Source organism: Felis catus, chromosome A1 (genome assembly GCF_018350175.1).
Source record: "Felis catus isolate Fca126 chromosome A1, F.catus_Fca126_mat1.0, whole genome shotgun sequence".
NCBI lineage: Eukaryota > Metazoa > Chordata > Mammalia > Carnivora > Felidae > Felis > Felis catus.
Window position 1 is genome coordinate 152,021,747 of NC_058368.1, and position 26,277 is coordinate 152,048,023.

Sequence of the window (26,277 nt, forward strand, 5' to 3'; positions counted from 1 at the left end):
GAGAGAGTCTTGATTGAGGGGAGAATGGTCATTGGTGTCAAAGGTGCTTATAAAGACAAAAACAAAAGTGAATTATAAATTTTAGGTGACACTTCTGACCTCTGAGGAGACAATATCAGTAGGGTAGTATAAATGCCTTTTCCCATGAAATTTTGATATAGAAAAGAATTTCTACATCAAATATAAAATTTGATATAGATAAGATTCTGGATTATCACTTGAGGAAATTGCAGGATCCAAATCTCTTTATTCAAATCCTATATGTAAAACAGAAAATCACATGAAAAACAAGAACAGAAAACACAACTTCTTTGGCTGGAGTGTGAGTAGAACAAATTCCATAACATGTATGCCTACTTCAGTAACCTCTCACTCTCCTTTCCTCCCCTGGCTTCGAGGAAGAGTAAGGAGTATTAGGGAGAAGTGTTAGGGAGGTAAGATTAATACAAAAAGTAAGAGGCATCAAAATTCTGAAAGGATTTATTTTGGACAATTATGCAGGGATCTGGGTGTCACTTAGCTTGGATGCTCTCAGAGATATAAGAGCTCAGTAAAGGCTCTGGGGATATCTGTAATTCTGCCTAAATTACCTCATCAAGCTAGGGTGTAAGGTTAACTTTAAGTTACCTTTGCTAAGGAGGAATATGAAAATCTAGGTAGAAATGGTGAATCCCATCTTTTGAAATAAAACCAAAGTAAAACAGTCAGATTATCTTTCAGTGAATATCTCAGATGGCAGTTGGAAACTATACTAAGTTCTTTATACCTTTCTTTTAAAAAAATTAATATTTATTTTTGAGAGAAAGGGACAGGGCATGAGCAGGAGAGGGGCAGAGAGAGAGGGAGACACAGAATCTGAAGCAGGCCCCAGGCTCTGAGCTGTCAGCACAGAGTTCAATGCAGGACTTGCACTCATGAGCTGTGAGATCATGACCTGAGCTGAAGTCGAACAGCCAATTGACTGAGCCACCTAGGTGCCCCTATACCTTTCTTACTTCTTGTTTCTTATAACCTATCTATGACCACACAGCCGAAATGAAAAGAACTGACATGCTTATGCTATAGGGACTTCAGAAAAGGGGCTGCTGACAGCAAGGTTTGGAGAAGAACCTCTATGATATATCACATATTGACAACTACCAAAGGAAAGGGATGTTGGGGCCAGGGACCCCAGATCCTGCCAAAAAGATGGTGTGCCACAAATCTAAACTGAAAGTGGAATACTGGGCTGACGCACTTGAAAGTCCCAACCTTTGCTAGAAGACTAATATAACAGGGCACACATGAGCTTATGAGGGCCTGGCTAGTCTCAATGACAGTAGGGAGATAAAAAACAGAGGGAGACAAAAAAAAAAAAAAAAAAAAAAAAAAAAAAAAAGCCAGAAGATTTGTTGGCCTTGATGAAAGGCAGATAGTGAGAAAGAAGATCAAGGGAGATTGAAAACCTTCATATCCTTGTGTAAGAAAATGTTTAATTTAAACACAGTTTGGTAATGAGCTTGTTTGTTTTGATACTATAGTTTTGACAATATCAATAACTATTTATAGCCAATATTCTTATGCGTCATATCTAGCTATTTTTCCTACATTCACATTTTTTGGAGGTTCTCATTGTATCTTTCTATAGAAAATGAAAAAAACATGAAGAAGGAAGTGCAAAGATGGAAAGCTTTTGAATCCTAAACTTATTTAAAGGAAATTCTATTAGTGAACATTTGGAACTATGGTGTTTGTTCCATGGTCACGCATTAAATCTGCTTAAACTCATGTGGAATTGGTTTAGAATGTATAGGGTCATTCCTCATGCTATAAAACTGGTAAGAATTTATCAACAAAACTGTAAATATTATCAACTGATTTGAATATAGAAGAGCACAGGCCTTAATAGTTCATGAGGAGTAGCATTTCCCTTGCACTGACTTCTTTCTTATAGAAAAAGAATTATTTTTGACTATAATAAAAACATCATCAGCTACATTTTATTTTTTATGCAACAGATGTTCTAAGGGCTCAGTGGATAGGAGTTACCCCTGTTCACCTCTTCACCACATCACCATTAGCCACTCCAAGACTTCCCTGGATAATGCAGTAGAGGGTCAAGGTCAGAGGCTTCTGAATTCATCATGAATTGATTCACTCTCCCAACTGAACACATCTCTCCTGCCTCTAGGACAGCATACTGGCAACAAGGAATCATTGCAACTGTGACTCCCCCTTTATGACCCAGGCTTGGGACTCAGCCCTGCCACAAAAGATGCAGGAGGGTGCCGTGAAGGTGAGATGAAGAAATCTTGATTTTTTTCCCCGAGAGCAAGAATGCAGATAAGGGGCAGGGATGAAATGCTTGAAATACAATTGGCGATACATCATCAGGAAGAAGACTAAAGTGAGTAAGCATAAGTTGATTAAAAAGGCTTTCATTAATAGACCCCACACATGATTTCTATTTGTAACTAATAAAAACATTATTTAATATTTAAAGTAAGTGACTGCATTCACATTTTATTTATCAGAAAAACTGCACTCTCTCCCTCCTGGATGCCTCTCAGTGATAAATTTTAAAATAACCAGTGTTCTTCCTCTGGTCTAAGGGGTCCATTATCCCTTAGTAGTATGGAATAATGTAGTATGATTATGATTGTATGATTCTGACCTATTTCCTAGGCTTCTTAAGTAAAGTCTTCACTGTATGCCAAAAGGATCAATAAAGTGACAGTGGTTGGTACTAAAAGAGTAGGCTTATGGCTATGAGAGCAAGAACTCCCTGATGAGATCATTGCTCTCCTACTCTCATAGATATATCCACTCCCCAGTGGATCATGGACTTGCTGGTTAAACCTAAGGGATATGAGAAAAGAGACTTGGAAATGTTATTTTTTAAGGGAACCTCATTTACACTTGATTTGTTTGTCAATTTGGGTGGAAATGAAGATAGTACACTCTTGTATTCCCTCCACTTCCTTATTCTGTATCCCAGATAAGAAATGAACAGGGCTGGCTTCATGAATTCACAGCCTGTATAGTTGCAAAGGGTTCGACACTTGGAAGGGCCTACATTTGACTTAATACTCTGTCACCATCTTGAAGTTCATAAAAAATTTTTGAACAAAGAGTTCTGCCTTTTCATTTTGTACTGGACCTCACAAACTATATGGTCAGCTATGGGAATGGAATTCTGGAAACTGTTAAATTTGGGAGGAGGAAACATGTGATGAGGAGCTCAAACCTTCCCCTCTCCTCCTCTCTTTGGGATCAGCCTACTTTCAGAGAGCATATGGTTAGATCAATTCTCCACTTGTAGGAAGCTAGTGGTAAAGAAAATATTCTTGTAGGCAAGATTGTGGTTTTCCAGGCTGTCTCTGACTGGGTGGATAGGTCTCTCTAATTCTGGGGCACATATTAGTCATATGCCTGAATCCTGTTTTCCATTAGTTCTATTACTATTGAAACAGATACTTTTATTTCTCTTTGACTGAACTCTTTGTGTAGCTTTCATTTGGTTTAGAACTCAGGTAGGTGACAGAATGGTAGAAACACCAATGAGAACTACATGCCTTTGGGAGAAAACATTTTCCATCTACTGAGAAGGTCGGCAGCCTTTCAGGAGTGAAGTATTTGGTAAGACTCTTATTCTTGATAGTTAAAAGATATAAGAGAATGGCAAATGTGGTTAGAAAAGAAATACACACAGATCCCTATGCTCAAAAATCTCTGCCCTACTGCTCAAATAGAGATTTGCTTAGATTAATGAATACCATCTTTTAAATATAAAATATACCTTGAAGGAGTAAGTTCATGAAATCCTCAGAATGTGGTCCTACTTAAATTTATATTCTTCTGAGATAAACCAACATGCTGAACTGGCAACTTTAAGTAGAAAAAAAACACATTTTTAAACAGTAAATGGGAAACACAGTGTTCCTGAGGATCAGGGAGAGGTTCTTCATAAGATTGGGAAGGAAAGATAATCAAAATGAGAAGACACCAAACCTTGGAGTTTTTCACAGTGTCCTAGTGATCTCAGCTCCCTACCCCAATCCCCCAAGTCCCTGAAAATCATCTTCTTTGAGAGCTTTTCTATCATTAAAACAGGTGGCCAACGCATGAACTACAGAAAAATCTATCAGCAAATTTCTAAACTAGCTGGCACCATCAATCACCATCCAGAGTAAGATGCACTAAAGACTTTAAGCATACCAAGTCTCTGTTTCCCTCCCTGGGCTGATGCATGTTCTTTGGTCAATTATAAGGGTAGGGTAAATAATCCAAAAAATAGACTACCAGGAAATCTTAGAATGACTAGAGGGTATGACAAGAGCCCACATTGTCCATACCCTAGCTTTGGCTGGGGCTTTCATCCAAGAAATGATGATCTGTGGCACTGATGAAACAATGTGGATAAGCAACCATATAATATTTGTTTATTTGTATTTATCTAATCAGTGGGAGAGGCAACAATTCAGCACTCCCCAGAAGTTCACATGTCACAGATTCAAACAATTTTACACATAAACCCTATTCGTTGACCCAATGTCATCAGTGTTTTCATCAAGAACCTTCACAAACTCTTTAGAGGAAGCCATAGCTTTAAATACTTTTGAATTCATTTACTCTAAATTTACTCCTCATAATGCTATTACCATAGAGTGGAGTCCTACTGATAAATTCACCTGGAGTAGGGCTCTTTGCAGCTCTGACCAAAGATTCAAGGCTACACGGTCACATGTCTTTTTGTTCTTGGTTAAAAGGATACAACCCATTAAGCACATCTAACAGTTCTCTTGCTTTCTCTTTCTCTACAAAACTCTTTTGTTCAAATTGGGTGAAACTGCCGTTTTTCCTGAGTAACAAGCTGATTCTCTTTATTCCTTTCCATTCTATGTATGTAACACATCCAAAAATCTTTGCTAATCGTATATACTACATTTTGTTTGCTTCTGTCATTTTATTAAAATAGGTTTACATAAAATGTAATAAGTCAAACCACTGACAAATATAAAGAAAAGTTATTTACCTCAAATTGTGCTTCTGTGAAACTGGTTGCTTGCTCTCTGGTTACCAACTTCAAAAATGTGGTGCCAAAATTAGCCAGACAAAACAAACAAAAGCCCCCTCTTTGCAACAAGGCTCATTTCCATCTGGTTGTGCTGCATATTATGAAAGTATACATTCTAATGTCAAAATTCACCTTAAAAGACCAAATGCTTTACAATCAGTTAAGTGGATGCTTCTGTATCAACACAATCCCTTTCCAGAATGTGGTCAAAAGTGGCCCATCATTCAGTTTTAGTGATACCCCACAGACTTCCTGGTATCCCCAAATCATCTTGGTGCTATCCCAGGTTCTTATATGACTATTAGTGAATGACACCAGTCGGAGGACAAGAGCACTCCCAGGGGAGAGAAGGTGGTCACTATGCATACAAAAGTGAGTAGAAACCACGAAGCTCTCTCAGGCTGCTTGCAATGGTTTGATGAGGGATACACTGAAGAGATCATGAGCCACATTTAACCGCTGTGAAAACCTCTTCCAACCTCATCGCTCCATATGGGAGTTAAAACTGATTTTAGGAAGTTAAGGAGATAGCAGGACATGCCTAAATGATTTATTAAAACAAAAGCCCTTATATTTCAGGGTCAAACAGGTCAAATTCCTCGTGTATTAGTTTTCCGTCACTGCATAACAAATTGCCACACAGGTAGTAGACTAAAACGTCAATAAATTTATTATCTAATAGTTTCTTTGGGTCAGAAGCCTGGCACATGTTAGCTGGATCCTTTACTCATGGTATCACAAGGCTTAAGGTAAAATTCTGGCCCCCTTTATTCTCATCTGGAGAATCAATTAGGGAAACTTCTGCATCCAAGCTCCCTTGGGTTGTTGGCAGAATTTGTTTCTGACTGAGGTCCCTATTTTCTTGTTAGATGACAGCCTGGAATTATCCTGAACAACTAGAAACCAAACTCAAGTCCTTGCCATGTGGCTTCCTTCACTGGGTACTCTGACTGGCTTATATCTGTGACCTATAAACTCTCTTTAAAAATATCACCTATTTAGGAGCACCTAGGTGGCTCAGTCTGTTAAGAATCCGACTTCAGCTCAGGTCATGATCTCCTGGTCAGTGAGTTCAAGCCCTGTATCAGGCTGTGTGCTGACAGCTCAGAGCCTGGAGCCTGCTTTGGATTCTGTATCCCTCTCTCTCTGCCCCTCCCCAGCTCATGCTCTGTTCTCTCTGTCTCTCAAAACTGAATAGACATTAAATTTTTTTTTTAATCTCACCTGTTATGATATTAGACTTAACCAAGACAATCCCCCCTTTGATTAACTCAAACGCAACTGGTTAGGGACCTTAATTACATTGGAAAATTATCTTCAACCTTTGCCATATAATGTAAACTAACCATGAGAGTGATACTTTTATGCGTAAAAGATATTTTCATTTATACATCAAAGGGAAGGGGATTCAGGACATGTACACCAGGGGCTTAGAAACTTAGGGCCATGTTACAATCTTGCCTACAGCATCTATACACCATTAGTCTGCTAGCATTTCAGGGTTTTTAACAACAAAAATAGTAAGCCTACCTCTGTTATCTGCAAACATGACTAAGTGGTGTGCTGTATAAATACCTAAGGTCTTTAAGTGTTGGATGTTTGAGAAAACAGCGATCATTATTTTTCCTTCTTATGGCTTCCTAGCCAATGTGAAAAGAAATAGACAAGAACTAAGCAGGATCAAAATCTAGTAAAACTACTAAAGGTGAAACTGATTGGAGAACATAGCAGTTTCTCCTTATCGCCTTTCTTGATTTAGACTTTGGTATTCCTAGTCTGTTATGGGGGAAACGTTAGAAAATGATGGACATGCTAAAGCAGACTCTGTTTGTCTCTTTTCCACACGAAAGAAACTGACCTGTCTTACTGATACCTAAAAGAGAAGAGACAAGAAAGAGATGGACCTGCCTAGGCACTGCCTGCACTTCAATGCAATGGGTCTACTCTCCAGTTAACAAGGCTCATCAGTCAGCATAGACTACATTATGATGCAGTAACGAGAAATCCCCCCAAATCTCAGTGGTTAACATACCAACAGATACTTCTTGTTCATGCTACAAGTCTAACACTGGTGAACAGGGGTTTTCTATTTATCAGTTGCTCATGGATTCAGGCTAATAGAAGCCTTTTCTTGACCTGTGCTTCTTCAAATCCCTGCAGCAACAATAGGAGGCAAGTGGTAAATCACCCACTGGCTCTTAACATTTACAGTGCAGAATAACACATGTAACTTCTGCTCAATTTTTATTGACCTAAGCAGGTTACATGGCCACAGAGGGAGGCAGGAAATGCAACCCTACCGTGTGCCTTAAAGGTGAGCGAACCAAAAATATTCGTGGACAGCATTAACAGCTACCACACACGGCTTAGTGAATGCCTCTCTTCTCCCACAGAAGACATTGGAACCAAAGAAGTCCCCAAAGGTATTGACTCCAATATGGTCCCCAGCAAGGGAGTAGAGTATGTGATCTCTGTTGGCAATGTGAAAAAAGAAATGTGACCATTTCCTCTTAATAGTAAGTACAGGCAACAGAAAACATTTGTGAAACAGCCCTGTAGTGCCACACCTCCCCTTCATGAAGATTGCTTCAGTGAGAAGCTAGCAAATGCAACTCTCTCCAGGCTGCCTTACAGGGAGCGGAGAGTGGTCGTAGCCCCACACGATGGGCTCCAAATAGGAAGAGGGAGAACTGTGCCTGCCACATTTTAGGAGGCTGCCTTCAAATTCAGGCTGCGTGTCTGGAGTCGCTGTGCCGAGCAGGATCTGTGAGCTGGCTCTGTGCTGGGTGAGAAGTGTAAAGCCTGGTGCCAGAATGCGAGTGCACATCAAAATCCTGGCACGGGTGCTCTTTAGAAACGGACAGAAGACCAACTAACATACGGCTCATTCTTCTCACGTCATAAATGGAAGGCATTAATCACTGGGAGGCCTCCCAGAAATGAAAGTTCATCTATTGGTTATGGGGTGTCAAAAGGCAAATGTGGAGTGTTTTAAATTTGCTTAGTTTTCCTGCAATATAAAATACAGGTTTCAAATGCTGGCTTTATCATCAAAACAGGCTCCTGGCCCTGCCAAAGCTAACATAAAGAACCCAGAACTCCACACAGGTTTCTCATTTATAGCATAATTTCCTCCAAAGACAGCTATTTTAAAATGTAGATTAACCCTTGATGTCTAAATTTTCCAAACTGAAACTTTGAAACAATGAAGTCCCATCTGCCAGCGCAGAAAAACCAAGTAGCAAAAGAGTTGTCTACAGTTCTCTGCAGTGAGGGACTGAGCCCACTGTCTGGCCAGCTGACTCTCCACATACCATCAGGTGCCACGGCCCACCCTTGGGAGGTCCTCCCCTGGAGAGGTAACTGTTGTGCTCCCAAGCTGTGACTTGTACTCCTCTAATAAAAGAAAGGAATGCATAATCTGTTTCTCTTCTCTGAGAAGATATTAAAGTGAATGTGTATCATTACCACCTAGGTGAAACAATTCCACCAAAGCAGCAACTCCTTAAAAGTGATCATCATCCATTCATCAGACGAGTCTTAAAGATGTAAATATGAACACATGCAAAACAATTACTTCATATTCTTCTCCAAAATGAAACTATGCATTTCTTGCCCCTATCTATTCTAATAACTTTGCTTAAGAAAGAAGTACAGTTTGGGGCGCCTGGGTGGCTCAGCCGGTTAAGCATCCGACTTCAGCTCAGGTCACGATCTCGCGATCTCACAGTCCGTGAGTTCGAGCCCCTTGTCGGGCTCCGGGCTCTGGGCTGATGGCTCAGAGCCTGGAGCCTGCTTCCAATTCTGTGTCTCCCTCTCTCTCTGCCCCTCCCCCGTTCATTCTCTGTATCTCTCTCTCTGTCTCAAAAATAAATAAACGTTAAAAAAAATTTAAAAAAAAAGAAAGAAGTACAGTTCAAAGGGCCACAAACTGGGGTGTATGGCTGATTCAGTTGGGAGAGCATGTGACTCTTGTCTGGGGTTGTGAGTTCAAGCTCCACAATGGGCATAGAGCCTCCAAAAAATGAATAAATAATAAAAAACAATTACAAAATACAGCAGCGCCTGGCTGGTTCAGTCGATTAAGTATCCAACTCTTGATTTTGGCTCAGGTCATGATCTCATGTTTCATGGGTTCGAGCCCCACATCAAGCTCCATCAAGCTCTGTGTTGAAGCCTTGAGCCTACTTCAGATTCTGTGCCTCCCTCTCTCTCTCTGTCCCTCCCCTGCTTGCGCTCTGTCTCAAAAATAAATAAACATTAAAAGATTTCTTAATACAAAATACAAAATGAATAAAGAGCTGCAAACTGGTGACCTGTGTGTGTTCATGTGTGTGTGTGTGTGTGTGTGTGTGTGTGTGTGTGCATGAACGGGTACACTTCCCTGCATAACGTCATTACAAATTAAATCTGAATGACTCCATGTGGGGTGTAAACTCTCAATTTTCCACACACCTCACCAGTTCTTATCATCTTAAGCTCTGATTTACTCTGATTTACCAGCTCTAATAATAACAGATATTTGAGTATGGGTGTTGTACTTGGTTTTTTTTAATTAGTCAAACATTTTATTTATTTAGTATGTTAATAAATTTTATTCTGTGAATCATACACGTTACATAAATGTAATTACAACATAAAATAATCTTATTAAATTAGTTGGTTTATTTCACCCTCATAATTTTAACAAATGGTATAATGATTTTTTTTATCATGATAAGTGTACTCTTAATCTCCATCGCTTTTTCACCCATCTCCCCACCTAACTCCCCTCTGATAACCATCTGTTTGTTCTCTGTAGTTAAAAGTCTGTTTCTTGAGGCACCTGGGTGACTCAGTTAAGTGTCCGACTTCAGCTCAGATCATGATCTCGCAGTTCATGAGTTTGAGCCCGGCATCGGGCTCGGTGCTGACAGCTCAGAGCCTGGAGCCTGCTTCGGATTCTGTGTCTCCCTCTCTCTGCCCCTCAACTCTCTTTCTCTTTTTCTCTCTCTCAAAAATAAACATTAACATTTTTTTAAAAAAGAGTCTGTGTCTTGGTTTGTCTCTCTCTTAGCATGCATGTGTGTATTCTACTCTAAAGGAACTTAAATAGAAGACAGCCATACATAAACATGTCCCAGAATTGCGTCTACCTTTGAGATCTTACTGAACTAAAGACAGAGTAAACACAACACTCCTAATGTAAAATTGCATGTAACTAGTCCTTACGTTCTTATTTGGACCATTCCCACAGCTTGAAATTTTGTCTATGAAATGGAATAACACTGTCTCAAAGTTTAGCACAACAGATATGAAGGATCTAAACCCAATGTCTGGCACATAATAGGCACTTTCGAAGCATCAGCAATGAGGGTGATGACACTTTGGCTGCAGAGTTAGTTTTAAGCAAAGTGCTGACAAAGACCTTAGGCTTTAGTGTCTGCAGACCTGGGCTCAAATCCCAGTTTCACCATTTATCAGTGTGTGGCCTCTTAGGGGCACACACTAGGATCAGGAGTGTGTGAGATGCCCCAAAGAAGAGGGGTAATTAGAAGAGATTTCACAGGTACAGGAAGAAATAGGAACACTGAGGAGGAACAGTCTCTAAGGTTTAAGATTTAAAGGAATGACATTATCAGAAATCTAGGTAATATAAAATGTTGAAAAAGAAATTTTGTTAAAACTGCCAGATTCTATTGCATAATAAATAAGATTATTGTCAACAGACCCGTGGAAGACGGAGGGCTTTAAACCTAGACTGTTTGTTGGTGTCACTCTCTGAATCTCTACCCTGATGGGTTACTGAAGTAACAATGGAGTAGTACAGGAACTTACGAATTCTAACCAAGGCTTGGGGCTCAGAGAGTTCGGTCTTAGGGTCCAAACACATAACTAAAGGACCTCACACAGGAGCCCCAAAGACTTCCCTTCCCTGAACCATGTCTGCAGAATCAGGTTTTCTCTGGAGAAATCATTTTCAACAGGCACAGAACATAATGAAAAGCTTCAAACTGATTAATAGCTAACAGAGTAATTGCTAGAAAACATCTTCTCTCCCTCAGCACTGAGTACTTGCTGGATAAAAAAATATTTTTAAAACAGAACATTTAAATGTGATCATTAATGAAATGTAAATATTAAATAAGATAAACATCTGTCATGGAATCGTCATTATTTATTCTCCATGCTACGAATTTATCCCTGCCCTTTATTTCTCTTCCAATTACTCATTTTACATTTTTTTTAAATGACTGTCTATCACTGGATTAAATGTAAGCCTTTAGAGAATAGAAGCTGCTGCCACATACCTTTCTTTACACACGCCTCTGTGAATACAATTTTTTGACCTTATTTGGCTTTCCAATCCAGTGAGAAGTAACTTATTTTAAATAAAGGAGGAAGTCAACTTACCCTTAAACCCAGAGGTTAATCTCCATGTAAGCCATCTGTGGCATATTTAATTGGTATGGGAAATTTTGCTGGGACAACTTTTGTTGGGGCTTCATACAATGCTCTTCAGAAAGCCCTCCTGGGTTTCATGAAATCTCTGTACTTCTTGCTCATAATAACATCTCTAGACAAGGGGTTGTGTTCATGTGCTGTGAATACAGGGTTTTCAGAGGTTAATACAGAAACACTGTATAAATTTCAGGGGAGGATTTCAGTTCCTAGAATAGGTCCACTTTTTGCCAAATTAAATAGGTTCCAAATAGTAATTTCATCTAAGTCCTTATTTGGCAAATGTTTACTGAGCACTTACCATGAGCAGTACAAGTAATATGTAGATACTAGATATTAACAACATAGGTCTTCAGGCAGAAGGAAATTAACATTTTTTTAAAGTTTATTTATTCATTTTGAGAAAGACAGAACAATCAGGGGAGGGGTAGAGAGGGAGAGAGAGAATCCCAGGCAGGCTCTGCACTGTCAGCATGAAGCTTGATGCGGGGCTCGAACTTAGGAAACATGAGATCATAACCTGAGCCCAAACCAAGAGTCGGAAGCTTTACAGACTGAGCCACTCAGGTGCCCTGGAAATTAACATTATCGAGTGTCAACTATACACTTTACCATTGGATTAAGCAGGTTTATACCAGCACAATAACATAGACAATACAAGGCTAAATATACATTTCACCTAGACTCTGTAGCAAGCTAATACATGGGATGAGTTCAAGGATTGGAAGTCATTTGTGGCTGACCACAGAGGGCTTCATGGAGCAGCTGCTGTTTCTACTTGGAAATCCTAAGATTATTTAGTTGATGTAATGGGAACCTACCCAAGGAGATAGAGATGGTATGAGCAGTCACTAGAATCTGAAAATCTAAATATGTTAGGGAAGGTGGATAGACTAAGCTCCCTAGAAAAAAAATAATCCACTGTTGGGGGAGGGGAGGTCATAGAGGTGAGGCTGGGAGCACACGGTGAGATCTTTAATACCAGGGTGAGGCTATTTATTAATTTAGGGGAGAGGTGGATGCTATAAAGGTTTGATAACTACATGTTTTAGGAAGATCAGTCTTTCAGAGATGCCTATGAGAGACGGCCTTAAGAAAAATTGAGGAACAGTGGGTCCTACTGGAAGACTAATACATAAAGGCACAAACGGTTAAAGGTTTCAGTAAGATACCACTTTTAAGTTTCAGTATCTGGGAGTATAGAGGCAAAATTAAAAGAATCAAAGCATCCGAAAAAAAAAAAAAAAAAAAAAAAAAAAACACGTTGAAAGGGCAGGGTGAATGCAGCTCTAGTAAGCTGAGCCGGAGATGACTTCAGTGTACCTAGCGAGAGAAGTGGTGCTTAACCAGGGCGTGTCCTACACACCCTTGAAATGAGGCAAGCTCCAGCCGATCATCTACAACATCGAGCGGTTTTACAAAATTCCACAACTACCACACACAGCAGCACTGATGGGTGATCTTCGGGCATGTTCCTTTGTCCAAGTTCAACTGTAAAAAGGAAATAAGTTGAACTTCAGTAATTCTTTTCATAAAATTATGAATATTGGCTACCGCCAGAGGAGAGCAGCAGTTAGTTTCATACTTTTCAGAAATGCATAAAAGAAATAAATAGAAAAACACAAGTCTTTCAGGTCTGCTTGATTTGTTATTGTTCAGGGAGAAAAAAAGCTGTAATTATTTCATCTAGTTAAAAGGGAGGAAATAGTCTAGGGCTATACTGAATAAACCAAATTTAAATGAACTGTCCAAATAAAAGGAAACACAATATTGTAAGTTAAATTTTTTTTTTTACTTCCCAGCCAAATATATATATATATATATATATATATATATATATATATATATACATATATATTTTTTTTTTAATTTCCCTATCCTTGCAGTTTACAAATACCCAGATGCCAAGCACAGAGGTGCCTTTCCCTCACTGGCTCCTCATCCTTCCCACACCCCATATCACCTTCATTCTGCCTCCTGCTTCCTCCTCCATGGGGAGCATAATCTGAACAGTGTTTAGGCTTATTGGTTGCAGTATAAATATTTAACATATCAGGTACAATTGTAGCCACATGTCTGTCACTAACTTCACGTGCAGTAAATGATTAAGTTACCGTTTGTTTAACCTCTGGATCTGGCTCATCATAAGGATTTCATAGTTTGAGCACTTTTAGACAACAAAAACAGGGAATAAACCTAATGATATGCATAGAAATCACTTGAATGCATTTATTTGTACAGTTTTCCATACAAATAGACAAATATGACAAATCCACAGAGATTAAACAAGAGAGAAAGATACTTTATTTGCAAGCACCTACCAACTGAAAAATTGGTTATGCCTATTTAGCTAAACAGACCTACAAAGTAAAGTCATTTTCTGAGCAACTAGAGTTTAGAAACTGCTATAACAACTTGAATATTTCAGTAGCCAATTTTGTGGTAGTAGGTATGAATTTTCTGCATAATAATGACAGTTCTCCAACTTTACCTTGTTGTAGATCTTCATTTTTACATGAAAACCGTGTGTAACACCCCAGACTGTCTGTTGCATTCTTTCCACTAAACATGCTCAAAAAGTAATTGATCAGATATCTTTAGCACTCCAAAGGAATGGAGAATGAAAAGTAATTTTACAAATATATTGATATTAGCAGGCTACAGGTGTTACAATTTTTTTCAGATGCCTTCCACCGAAATCTCTATCTGAAATTATCCACATTAGTTAATGATACCATCTTTTTTCTCTCACCCTATTTCATAAATATAAAATATAAATAATATCACAAATTCTCAGATATGTTTCATTACACCCATCTCCCCAGTTCTACTTTAATAAAGACTTTAATCAACTCATACATACAGTCTTCAACAGATCTTACTGTCATCAGACTCTTCCCCCTCTGGTTTTTCTTAAACCTATTTGCCAAACTAGTCATCTCAAAAATCCGTTTTATCACACATTTCCAGAACTTGAAATACTTTCCAGTACTGATTATAAGTAAATTCATAATCTCTGACAATCTTGTCCTATCTCTACAATTTTATCCTCCTGTATCATTTTACTTTCCATGACCTGCCAGCATGTGCCTTCAACTCAAGTTTGATGAGTCTCATTCATATTTTCTGCCTCTTCCCAACCAGTAATTCCTCCCATGCTTAAGCCCCATCTCAAATACAGTTTTCCCTGAAATGTTCACTGGCCTGACAAAATGCACAAAGTTTCCTCCCACTGTCCTTTACACTTATCCTACAATTTTGGATTCGGTCTTGTGTTATTTTGTGATTCTTAAATGGAATAGATTCTTTCATACACAAATTCACTTGCCTTAATAAATAATAGCATTTATACAATACATTGTATAAATAACTATTATACAATAGTTATATTGTATCTGGCACAACTCAAAACAGAGCTGTGATCATGCAGTGGTCGTTCAAACTATGAATTCAATAGCTTCACATCATATGTTATTAAATTTGATAATGATTTTCCCCATTTCCATTTCCCAATTCCCTATTTGAGTTGTTGGTACTGGTCATCTCATTTCCGTCCATTTGTTTTCTATATGTTAGTTTTTAATTCTTTTTTTTTAATGTCAGTATTACTTATTTATGCCATTCTTGTTTCCAGAAATTTCAAGGTGGCTTACAAGAACATATGTCAGTCCTTGTTGCACACATTAGAAGTAAACAAGAAAAAAAATTAAAGGAATATAAAATGCTAATTAAATTCAAATATAAATAAATAAGTTATTACAAAGTGCTTTAGTAAGCAGAGAAGCACCATATCAAATTTTTCAACTGGTTGAGATCTACATGTGTCTCCACATGTAAAGCTTACTTTATAAGCTTTAAAAATATCTTCCAATGTATGTGGTTCAGTAGTTAGTGTTTTGTCTTGTTTAGTTTTAATATTTTAATTTTTCTTGTTTTAATTTTAATAAAATCTATAACACAAAGAGTTTAAAAGAGTCATATAGTTCTACAGAGTTCATGATGAAAATAGCAGACCTACCCATCCCTCCTTGTGGCAACAATTCTAATCTCTTTATCTCTTTAACCGATCACATTGTTATTTATCACCAGGTCTCTAATATGCTTTTATTGGTACTTTTTAGGTGATTATTTTGCTATAACTCACTATATTTAAAAGTAACATGGTTTTTATTTTTGCTAATTTTTGAGTGAGTTTTAGGTATCATTTGTTTACTTACGTACTACATAAGGTGGGCATTTAGAGCTCTGTCCTCCTGCTCCCTTATCCCCTTCCCCAACTCAGAATCATTCCATCTATGTTCCATATTACCTTAGTTGTAACTTGGTGATTTTTCTGGAGTTTTCCCCAGGTTATCCTGTATTTCTTGTTTTATTGATTTGCTTGGTTGCTTTCAGCTCCAAACTCTTTATCAATTGCTAATTCTCCACTCTAGATATTCAGGTGCATCAGGTATTCTATCAATTTCATCCACTTAAACAGGAACTTTTCTTGGAGCCTCTGACCTTATTATTGTGAGCAGATTTCCCCATACAGGTATTGTACAGTTCTGACTCTGGGGCTTCCCTTCACTCCCCATCTGTATCAGTGGATCTGCTGCTCTGCAAATCTCATTCCGTCACATTTCTTGTGCTTCTCCTTTGATTAATGGCACACACTTTCCCCTATCTTATTAGATACAGAAATACATTATGTGAGAAAGTGAAGAGTTGAAAATATCCTTGATTTTCCCATCATGTATAGGTCGGCTAAATGTACACTTCTAATTGGAAATTACTTTTCTTCAGAATTTTGTTGAAGACAGATTTCTATTGCCTTTTATCTTTCAATGTTACTCTTGAAAAGTTTAGTTATTTTGATGATTTATAGTAGACCTAATTTTTTTTTCTCTTCTCCCTGGATTTATATACTTTTTTTTTTGTTTGTCCCCACAGCCATAAAATTTAGTGATGGCATGCTTTGGTATAACTTTGTTTTCTACCTTTCAATAGAAACTCAGGAGACGACTGCAATCTGGAAAAAAAAAATTCTTGGCTTATACCAAGAAAATAATTAATGTTTTACTTCTTTTTTAAAATTTTCTATGGAATTCTTATTTTTCAGATATTTGACCTATTGGACAGGTCCTCTAACTTTCTTATCTTTTCTCTCTTGTTTTTAGTCTTGTTGACGTTTTTTCTACTTTCTGAGATTTTCCTAAATTTATCTTCCCATGCTTTATTATTTTTTCTCTCAAATTTTCAATTTCAACTGCTCCTGTTTCTCTCTGTCCATTTTTGTTAATACCTTGTTCTTGTTTCATGGTTAAAATATTTCTTCTTTTTAAAACAGTTTTATTCTTCCTCATTTGTTTCCTCTCTCTCTTTTTCTGATGGTTTTGATGTAATTCCTGTACTACATATGAGAGACTAACATTGTAATCTTTGGTTGTCTGTCAATATTTTTTAGCTAATTACAGTATACCATTTCTGTTTCTCAGTTTCTAAATCCACTTCAAGAAAGGATGTACAAGGCTTCTGATATTTAAACTTCATTTTAAATATGCAGCAGAAAAGACAAAAATAACAATGTATATTACATAACTTTGTGATGATAAATTTGAGAGTCTAGTTGAAAAAAATTAAAGAGAAGTCAATAAAAGTAAGTCTTTTTAATAGTCAAAAGAAAACTTTCATTCGCTGCATTATTCTGGAAAACTTTTTACTGTAAAGGAGAAAAGACTTAAAGAGAAATCAGTTTTCTAGTCACCAAATAGTTTGCCAGATAAAATAGAAATTTTTGGCCCATAGAGTGCATGCAGAGCAAATGAGATTTGTACTTCTCTCCAAACGTTTCTGTAGGATTTTAGATTAAAGTTAGAAAAATGCAAACTTCATTTACAACTGAGTAATTATAAGAGTCTGTTAATATCTAGAATCTGCATATTTTAGGAGATAGGTAGACAGATAATAGGTAAATACATAGATAGGTAGATAAGTAAATACACAATTTTATTCCTAAAGGCAATTCACCACATCTCTAGCTATTAACCAACTAAGAAAGAAAAATAAGCAGATTAGTCATAGAAGCACTGTAGATAATTATTTTCAAATGACCTTCACATAAAGAGTGAGTTCTAGAATATAAAAAAGCTTAAACTCCTAAAAATTAATAATTATTTTAATAAAATAATTTAAGTAAAATTTATGCAAGTAAAATTACCAGATACTATATTTATAAGAAAATTTGAGAACAACTATTTTTTTTAATTTTTACTTGAGACTTAGATTTAAAAATCATCCTCAGGGTGCCTGGGTGGCTCATTAAAAATAAAAATATGGAGCACCTGGGTGGTTCAGTCGGTTAAGTGACCAACTTTGGCTCTGGTCATGATGTCACAGTTCGTGGGTTTGAGCCCCGGGTCGGGCTCTGTGCTGAACTCTTGCTTGGAGCCTGAAGCCTGCTTCAGATTCTGTGTCTCCTTCTCTCTCTGCCCCTCCCCCACTGTCTCACTCTGTTTCTCGAAAATAAATAAATGTAAAATAAATAAGTAAATAAATAGATATTAAAAGGTAAAAATCATTTTCAAGCATATAAAGAACCATAACAACACAACTCAAAACTGAACAAACTGAGTTATCAAAAAAAAAAATCACTAAACAATACCAAAAAAGAAAAGAAAAGAAAAGAAAAGAAAAGAAAAGAAAAGAAAAGAAAAGGAAAAACCAAAACAGCAATCCATGCAAAAGAAACAAAAGTAGAATGGTATGTCTTATCCACTAACACAAAGTTATTCTTGGAGCTTGTTCCTTATTTGATTTCTCTTTGAGTTGTAGGCACGGTAAATATGAAAAGACTGACAAATACGTTTTACTAAATCCCAAATATTTTACAGGTTTGAGCTGAAGAATTTTTAAACACTAAAGTGATGTTTATAAGAGGAAATAAGTAATATGTCTTGGATTCATTCAGTTGAATGTGGATTTATCTCCAAATGTTCAAAAAAAAACTGATGAAAATGAAAATAAGCTAAAGCCATTTAATGCCTCTGATTTGGATAAATAAAAAAGTTTTACTAAACACCTACACTTTGAATGTTATAACAAGACGTAACATGTACATAATTCTGAGATATGCATTCTTATATCAATGCATATGTCAATATATAACACTATGTTTTAAAATATACAAACTTCCAGCTCTCTCCTCTTTAGTTTTTCAAGCAATTTTAACTCAGAACTTGGTGACTCAGAAGAAAGGCATTGCTAAAATGGCAAAAGATCCCAGAAAAGTCTAAGCCTGTGATGAGGAGGTTTTCTCAGGTCTGAAAGGAGCAGCTTCAAATTCAGTCATCAGGCTGTGTCTTCAATGCCACAATCAATGTTGTTTTGTCTAAAAGAGTAGTAGGAATGCCATGAAAAGCATGGCCATGCTTCAGCAGATAAAGCTGAAGATAAGACACTTCTCTGAAATGAACTGTTTCCAACAAAACATATTTGGCTCATTTGATTGAAGGCTGGACATTATCATGGAAAGGGAGTCACATTAGAAAGTGAGAGAACTGAATTCTGGTCATATCTTGGTCACTAATTCTGGGACTAAAACATTGACCCTGTCTGTGCCAGTTTTCTAATTGTAATGAATTATGGTATATAGTGAAAACATATAATTGAATTATAGAAGAAACTCCTATCAAACAAGAATAAATTTCAATAGCATACTTCATGGTCCAAAGTATCATTACCAGAGGTAGTCATAGTAAGAGACATGGCAATGAGGAAAACTAGATAAAGGGAGAGGAATAAAGAGGAGGTACAGGAGACCCACCTGACAGTCAACTGACCTCATGGAGTGTGCAAAGGATGGAGACCATTTCTCAGTCCAACCGTCTGTACCATCAGCCATCTGACACTAGTAGGCACAATGTAATGGTTTTCTCCTCCAAGACTATAAAGGTGAAACTATCACTTAATCAACCATCTTCAATTTAGATATCTACTTAGACATAATTTATTTATTAAAAGATCTCTTTCTCAAGCTATTTGTTTGTAATAATGTTCCTCAAGGAGAAACATTTAGTTGAAACATTTCAAGATAAATCATGAAGGAAAGAAATGTTTTTACTTTGATTTTTCAAGTCTCTTTGCAGACACTGTTCATCTTCAACTTTACACAAAATTCAAAGTCATGACTTTTTATCATTTAAATCAAGGGTGCCCACTGTATTTTAATTGATCAGGAAGAAGACTAGAAGCTGTTAAAAATGAACCTTTGAAAGAGACATAAATAGCTTTACCAAAGGATATTCAATAAGCTCTTTCACAGATTGTTCACAATACCACACTAAACAAGAAGGTATTGTCATTGCAATATCTGCATGAGAATGCGTGGAATAATTCCACCAGATTTTACACCAGAATTCTAACAATTCTAGTCATGAGAGGTATTGTAAGTCATGGTTTCTGTACATGATACAATTTTATTTTTTGTTGCCTCTTTGTTTTGCAATGGAATTGGCTATGTGCCTGGTGCCTTTTATAAGAATACATTTCGAAGTAATATTTAAATAATTTAGCTTTATTATATGGTATTTACAGGAACAATAACAGATATTCATTTAAAACACCATTTAATGCCATATGCAGTTTCTAGTTCCTTCCCCTTTCCTTTAACGGTCAATGGAAAAATCACTGTAAAATTTGAGGCATTAATAAATTTACTAGATGCTTCTTTTCTCTTTCTCTAAGGTTAACTAACTTGTTTTTGAATTCAGCATTTGTTAGGTTCTTCAATTCCAAGATTAATTTTTTTGTTGCTCTAATGTAATGTTGCATATTCATTTGCAAAACAAAGACACATGGGCAAAAACTTCTGCAATATTGTCTGTCTAGGGACAGCTCTGAGGATTACAATATGCTCAGCTCTCATTTTTTTGAAACAACTTCGGGATGCAATCTTTAGTTGAATTTCAAAATGGATTCTAATTTTTACATGGATCCTTCTGGCAAGGAAATTCTGGGTACCTTAAGGAACTGAAATAAAAAATATAAGACATAGATTCTTGAAATCCCCCCTCCATCTAGATGAAAATGAGCATAGGAAAACATACTGTGATAATCCAAAACATTCATTATGAAAATCATGTAAGATTTGAAACTCTCTCTGCAAGCTGCATTTGATTACAAACTTCTCTTGGGACTATGCCTAGGTATTCTTGGGCTTGTGACCAGACTACATTGCTTAGCCTACCAACCATCACTGAACATACTTTAATATCACTTAACTCCACAAGACCTACACTGTGGAAAAGTCCACATTGGACACACTTTCTACACAGCCCTGATTTTTTCCCCAAAATTTCATGTTAAACTTAGTAGCAATGGTAAAATGCTCACCACCCATATCTTCTGTAACATTGCTGTTCTTTTTAGATTTCTGAAACCAAACTTCTTTTTCCATTGGTACTCCATTAATATTCAATCTCTTCTTGCTCTGTACCTATAGTTATCTGATGGCAACGCTAGCTTTATTCACACTGCAAAAGGAAACACCCTGCATCTCATCCGGTAAGAACAGTAAAGAAGTGGCCTGGGATGAAAGGGAGGCTGCTGAAGGAAAGATGCAGGCAAAGGGAGGAAGGAGTAGGGTCATACAGAATATAGTTATTTGAATTACACTATATTGAGTCTTATGACTATGTATATTCATCAGTAATATATATTCAAAAAAATATCTATATCAAAGTACTTTTTCTTGGTCTGGAGCATGCAACTAGTCCTAAAGGAAAGTTGTAAAGAGGCCTTTCTATGGCAAGGATCAAGGAAGGAGAAATTTTAGATTAATATTCCTATAAAACAATACTTGCATATAACTTAATGCCTTTGTTTCAAACTTTAGTTCCTCTTTAATTCTTAGGGAGTGATGATAAATTCTTAACTTTAACATGTGGAATCTTCCCTAGTTTGACTCTAAACTACCTTTCCAGTTAACTCTACCTGTCATGACAGCTAGACAATTCTACAACTTTGTTTTAATATCTTTTGTCTCTTCATCCTCCTTCTAAAAATCCTTCCCTGGCTTCTTTACTTAAGCAAACCCCACTAATATTTTAAGATATAGTTAAATTTCTTCTTTGATGCTTTTCTGACTTCCTCAACTGTATTTATGAACTTTCTTCAGTGACCTCACCTTCTTCTGACATTATACTTCTTCTTTATACTACTTATTTATTCATTCAATAGATGCTTATTCAGTTCCTACTGATATAAAGGTACAAACTTGTACAAAAGGCAAAGGTATAGACCTCCAAGATTATAAGCTAGAAGCATAAGACAAAGTCATACACAACTATAATTCAGAACATAAATGGCATAGGTAAACTGTATACAGGGCGCTATGGAATGTCAGAGAAGGAAAACTACATTTAGATGGAGGCCATACATATAATTTTAGCAGACATACTTAAAGTATTTCCTGAGTTCATTGTTCCTTGATGTACTTTTAATGTAGCGTACTATGGAATTGTATTTTCACCTTGCTTGCACTCCATCTCTGGTTTATAAGTTATTTTCAGATATGGAGACTTTTTCAGTTAGTTTACTTCTGGCTATAAGTAATAAGAAATCCTTATTCAATCAGCTTGAACAATAAAAAGTTTATTTAATACTTTAGGAAACCCAGACATAACATCTTTTCAGCATTAGTTAAGAGATCATTAAGATCAGGTACAAGGCAATAATATCCTTTCTCACTATTCCTTTTCAACATTCTACTGGGAGTTCTAGCTAAGGCAATAACACAAAAAAGGAAATGAAAGGATTGAGACAGAAGACACAGAACTCTTTGTTTGTAGGAGAAATGATCATCTATGTAAAAAGTCTAAGAGAATCAATAAGAAAACTCCTGAAGTAATAAGAGATTATGACAAAATTGCAGGAAAAAAGGTTAATATGAAAAAGTCAATCATTTGTCTATAAACTAGCAATGAACAAGTGAAAATTGAAGGCAAAAAGAAAAAAAACAGTATCATTTGCATTAGCACCCAAACAATGAAACACTTGGTTATAAATCTTACAGAACATGCACAAGATCTATAGAAGGAAAACTACAAAACTGTGATGAAGGCAATCAAAGAAAAACTAAATAAATGGAGAGATACTCCATGTTCATGGATGGGAGGACTAAACATTGTCAAAATGCTAGTCCTTGCCAATTAGATCTATAGATTCAATGCATTCCCAATCAAAATACCAACAAGTTATTTTGTGGGTATCAAGAAACTAATTCTAAAGTTTATAAGGAGAGGCAAAAGACCCAGAATAGCCAATACATTATTGAAGGAGAAGAAAAAAATTGGGAGACCAGACACTGTCTGACTTCAGAACTTACTATAAAACTACAGTAATCAAGACAGTGTGGTATCAGTGAGAGAACAGACAAATAGATCAATATACCAAAAACAGACCTACATAAATATAGTCAACTGACCTTTAACAAAGGAGTAAAAGGCAATACAATAGAAAAAAACAGATAATGCTTTCAACATATAATGCTAAGTAGACATCCTCTTGCAAATAAAAAAAAAAAATGAATCTGGACACAGACCTTATACCTTTCACACAATTAACTCAAAATGGATCACAAACCTAAATCCATCAATACAAAACTATCAAACTCCTAGAAAATAACATGGAAAATTCAGATGATCTTGGGTTTGATGATGACTTTTTTAGAATAAACATCAAAGGCACAATGCATGAAAGAAAGAATTGATAATGTGGACCATATTAAAATTTAAAACTTCTGCTCTGAGGAAGATAGCATCAAGAGAATAAGAGGACCCATAGAATATGATAAAATGTTAGAAAAAGATACATCTCATAAAAGACTATCATCCAAAATATGCAAAGAACTCCTAAAACTCAACAATAAGAAAACTAACAACCTGATTTAAAAAACTGCCCAAAGACCTTAGAAGTCACCTCACCAAAGAATAAAAATAACCAGAGAACACATACAAACAGCCAACAGATACATAAAAAGATTCTCAACATCACTAATCATCACAGAAATGCAAATTAAAACTACAATGCAATGTCACCTCACAGCTGTTAGAATGGCTATTGTTAAAAAGACAAGAAAAAACAAATGTTGGTGAGGTTGTAGAGAAAAGGGGAACCCTTGTGCACCATTGATGGGAATGTAAATTGGAACAGCTATTATGCAAAACAGTATGGAGTTTCCTCCAAAAATTAAAAATAAAACTATCATATAATCCAGCAATTTCACTTCAGTATTTATCCAAAGAAAGCAAAAACACTAATTTGAAAAGATATATGCACCCCCATGTTCATTGCAGCATTATTTACAGTAGCCAAGCTATGGAAAAACCTTAAGTGTCCATCAATGGATGAACAGATAAAGAATACATATATATATATATATATATATATATATATATATATATATATATAACACACACACACACAACGAGAGAGAGAGAAAGAGACAGAGACAGAGAGACAGAGATAGAGAAAGATGGACCTTGTGGGCATTAAGCTAAGTGGAATAAGTCAAGATACAAAAAGACGAATACAATAGGATTTCACTTATATGTGGTATCTGAAAAATAAAACAAAGAACAAACAAAAAAGCACAAACAGACCCATAAATACAGAGAGCAAACTGATGGTTGCCAGAGAGAAGGAGGGGTGAAGTGATGGAAAAATGGGTGAAAGGGAGCAAGAGGTATAGGTTGCCAATTATGGAATGAATAAGTCATAGGGATGAGAGATACAGCATAGGGAATATAGTCAATGATATTGTAATAGCGTAGTATGGTGACAGATGGTAACTATACTTGTGGTGAACATAGCATAATATATAGAGTTGTTGAATCCACTATGTTATATGCCTGAAACTAATGTAATATTGTGTGTCAACTGTACTTCAATAAAAAAAGATATATGAATTACAGCTATGAATATGAAAAGATGCTCTACATCATATGTCATCAGGGAAATGCAAGTTAAAAAAATACGAAATACCACTACACACCTACTTGAATGTCCAAAATCCAAAGCACTGACAACACCGAAAGCTGGTGAGGTTGTGAGCATTAGGAACTCTCATTCATTGCTGGGGAGCAGGAGAGGGATGCAACTTAGTACAGCCACTTTGGAAGACAGCTTGGTGGTTTCTTAAAAAAAAAACTAAACCTAACCTTAACATAGGATCCACCAGTCATGCTCCTTAGTATTTACCCAAAGAGGCTGAAACATGTTTGCACAAAAACGTGTACGAGGATATTTACAGCTACTTTATTCATAATTGCCAAAACTTGGCAGCAACCAAGATGTCCTAAATTAGACGAATGGATAAATAAACTATTATACCTTTAGATAATTGAATATTATTCAGCGCTAAAAAGAAATGAACTATCAAGCCAGGAATAAACATGAGGGAACCTTCCATGAATACTACTAAGTGAAAGAAGCCATTCTAAAGAATTTTTATCTGCTTGATTTCAACCATATGACCTAGAAAAGGCAAAACTATGGAGACAATAAAAAGCTCAGTGGTTGTTAGAGGGTAAGGGCCAGGAAAGGATAAATAGGGCACAAAGTATTCTTAGGAGAGTGAAAATATTCTCTATGATACTATAATAATAAATACACATTATTATACATTTCTGCAAACACATAGAATGTAACACACCAAGATGAAGCTCAATGTAAACTGTGGCTTTAGGATTATTATGATGTACCAACGTACATTCATCAATTGTGACAAATGAACCACCTTGGTAGGGAGTTGTTGACAATGGAAGAGGCTATGTTCGTGTGCGCCGACAGCTGTGTAGGAAATCTCTGTACCTTCCCCTCAATCGTGAACCCAGAACTGCTCTAAAAAAATAAAGTCATTTTAAAAAGGCATTCACAAATTTTTTTAAGTTAGGAATTCGAATTTTGCGAGAGTTCTATGAAATGGATTATATATTTTAACGTTCTTAAAACTCTTCAATGAATTTCCACTACATTTAGAATATACTCAAACTCATTAATGCAGCCTATAATGAAATGCTGGTCATTTCTAACGTCTCCTATCTTGTTTCATACCACTATAGCTCTTGGCTCTGCCCTCAAGCCACACTAGCCACTTTCTTTTCTCGATCCATACTAACTCACACTCCATAGTGAGTCTTTGCAATTGATTCTCTTTTGCTTTGGAAGTCTGAAGCCTATTTTGCAAACCCAGCTTCTAGGAAAGTTTGTGTTCACATCGTTTCCACAGAGAGGCCTCTCCCGACTACCTAATCTAAAGCAGAGTCCCTCAATCTTTATATACCATATCATTCTGTCTATTATCTTCACCACGCTACCAACTTCAAAATTTATCTTGTTATTTTTTCTATGCACTCTTTTATCTTTGTCAATGTCATTCCTCTCTAGCACAAGCTTTACGAAAGCAAGGATCTGGCTTATTTACTGCCGAATTTCCAGCACCTAAAGCAGCACCTAGCACAAACTAGACACTCAACAAGTATTTGTTGAATATATGAATATCTACATTCCTGTTTTCTCTAAAAATATGTTTAGATGAGGATGGCAAATGTGAAGCAGAAACTGTTGTGTAGAGACAAAGATATGAAATTTCTTCTAACATTAATTTTATAACACTTTTCATAAACAACATTGTATTTCCAAAATCTTTCCCTACTACCCATCTCTGTCAAAATAACAAGCAGCATTTTCAAGTGAGCATGTATTTTAAAATAAGTCAGGAAAACAGCTTTGGTTTCAAT

The 26,277-nt window shown here is 36.4% G+C and overlaps 1 long non-coding RNA gene across 2 annotated transcripts in view; it reads right to left on the reverse strand.

Annotated features, from left to right (window-relative positions):
- Positions 1–1,387: 1,387 nt before the first annotated feature.
- LOC123379074 overlaps positions 1,388–26,277 on the reverse strand; it is a 30,611-nt gene continuing 5,721 nt past the window's right edge. The window contains exons 3-5 of one of the 2 annotated variants that reach the window (XR_006583067.1): positions 19,302–19,421; positions 11,450–11,637; positions 1,388–5,147 (exon numbers count right to left, since the gene is read on the reverse strand). This is a non-coding gene — a long non-coding RNA (uncharacterized LOC123379074). The remainder of the gene's footprint in view (positions 5,148–11,449; positions 11,638–19,301; positions 19,422–26,277) is intronic. The other variant, XR_006583066.1, reaches the window with a different exon arrangement.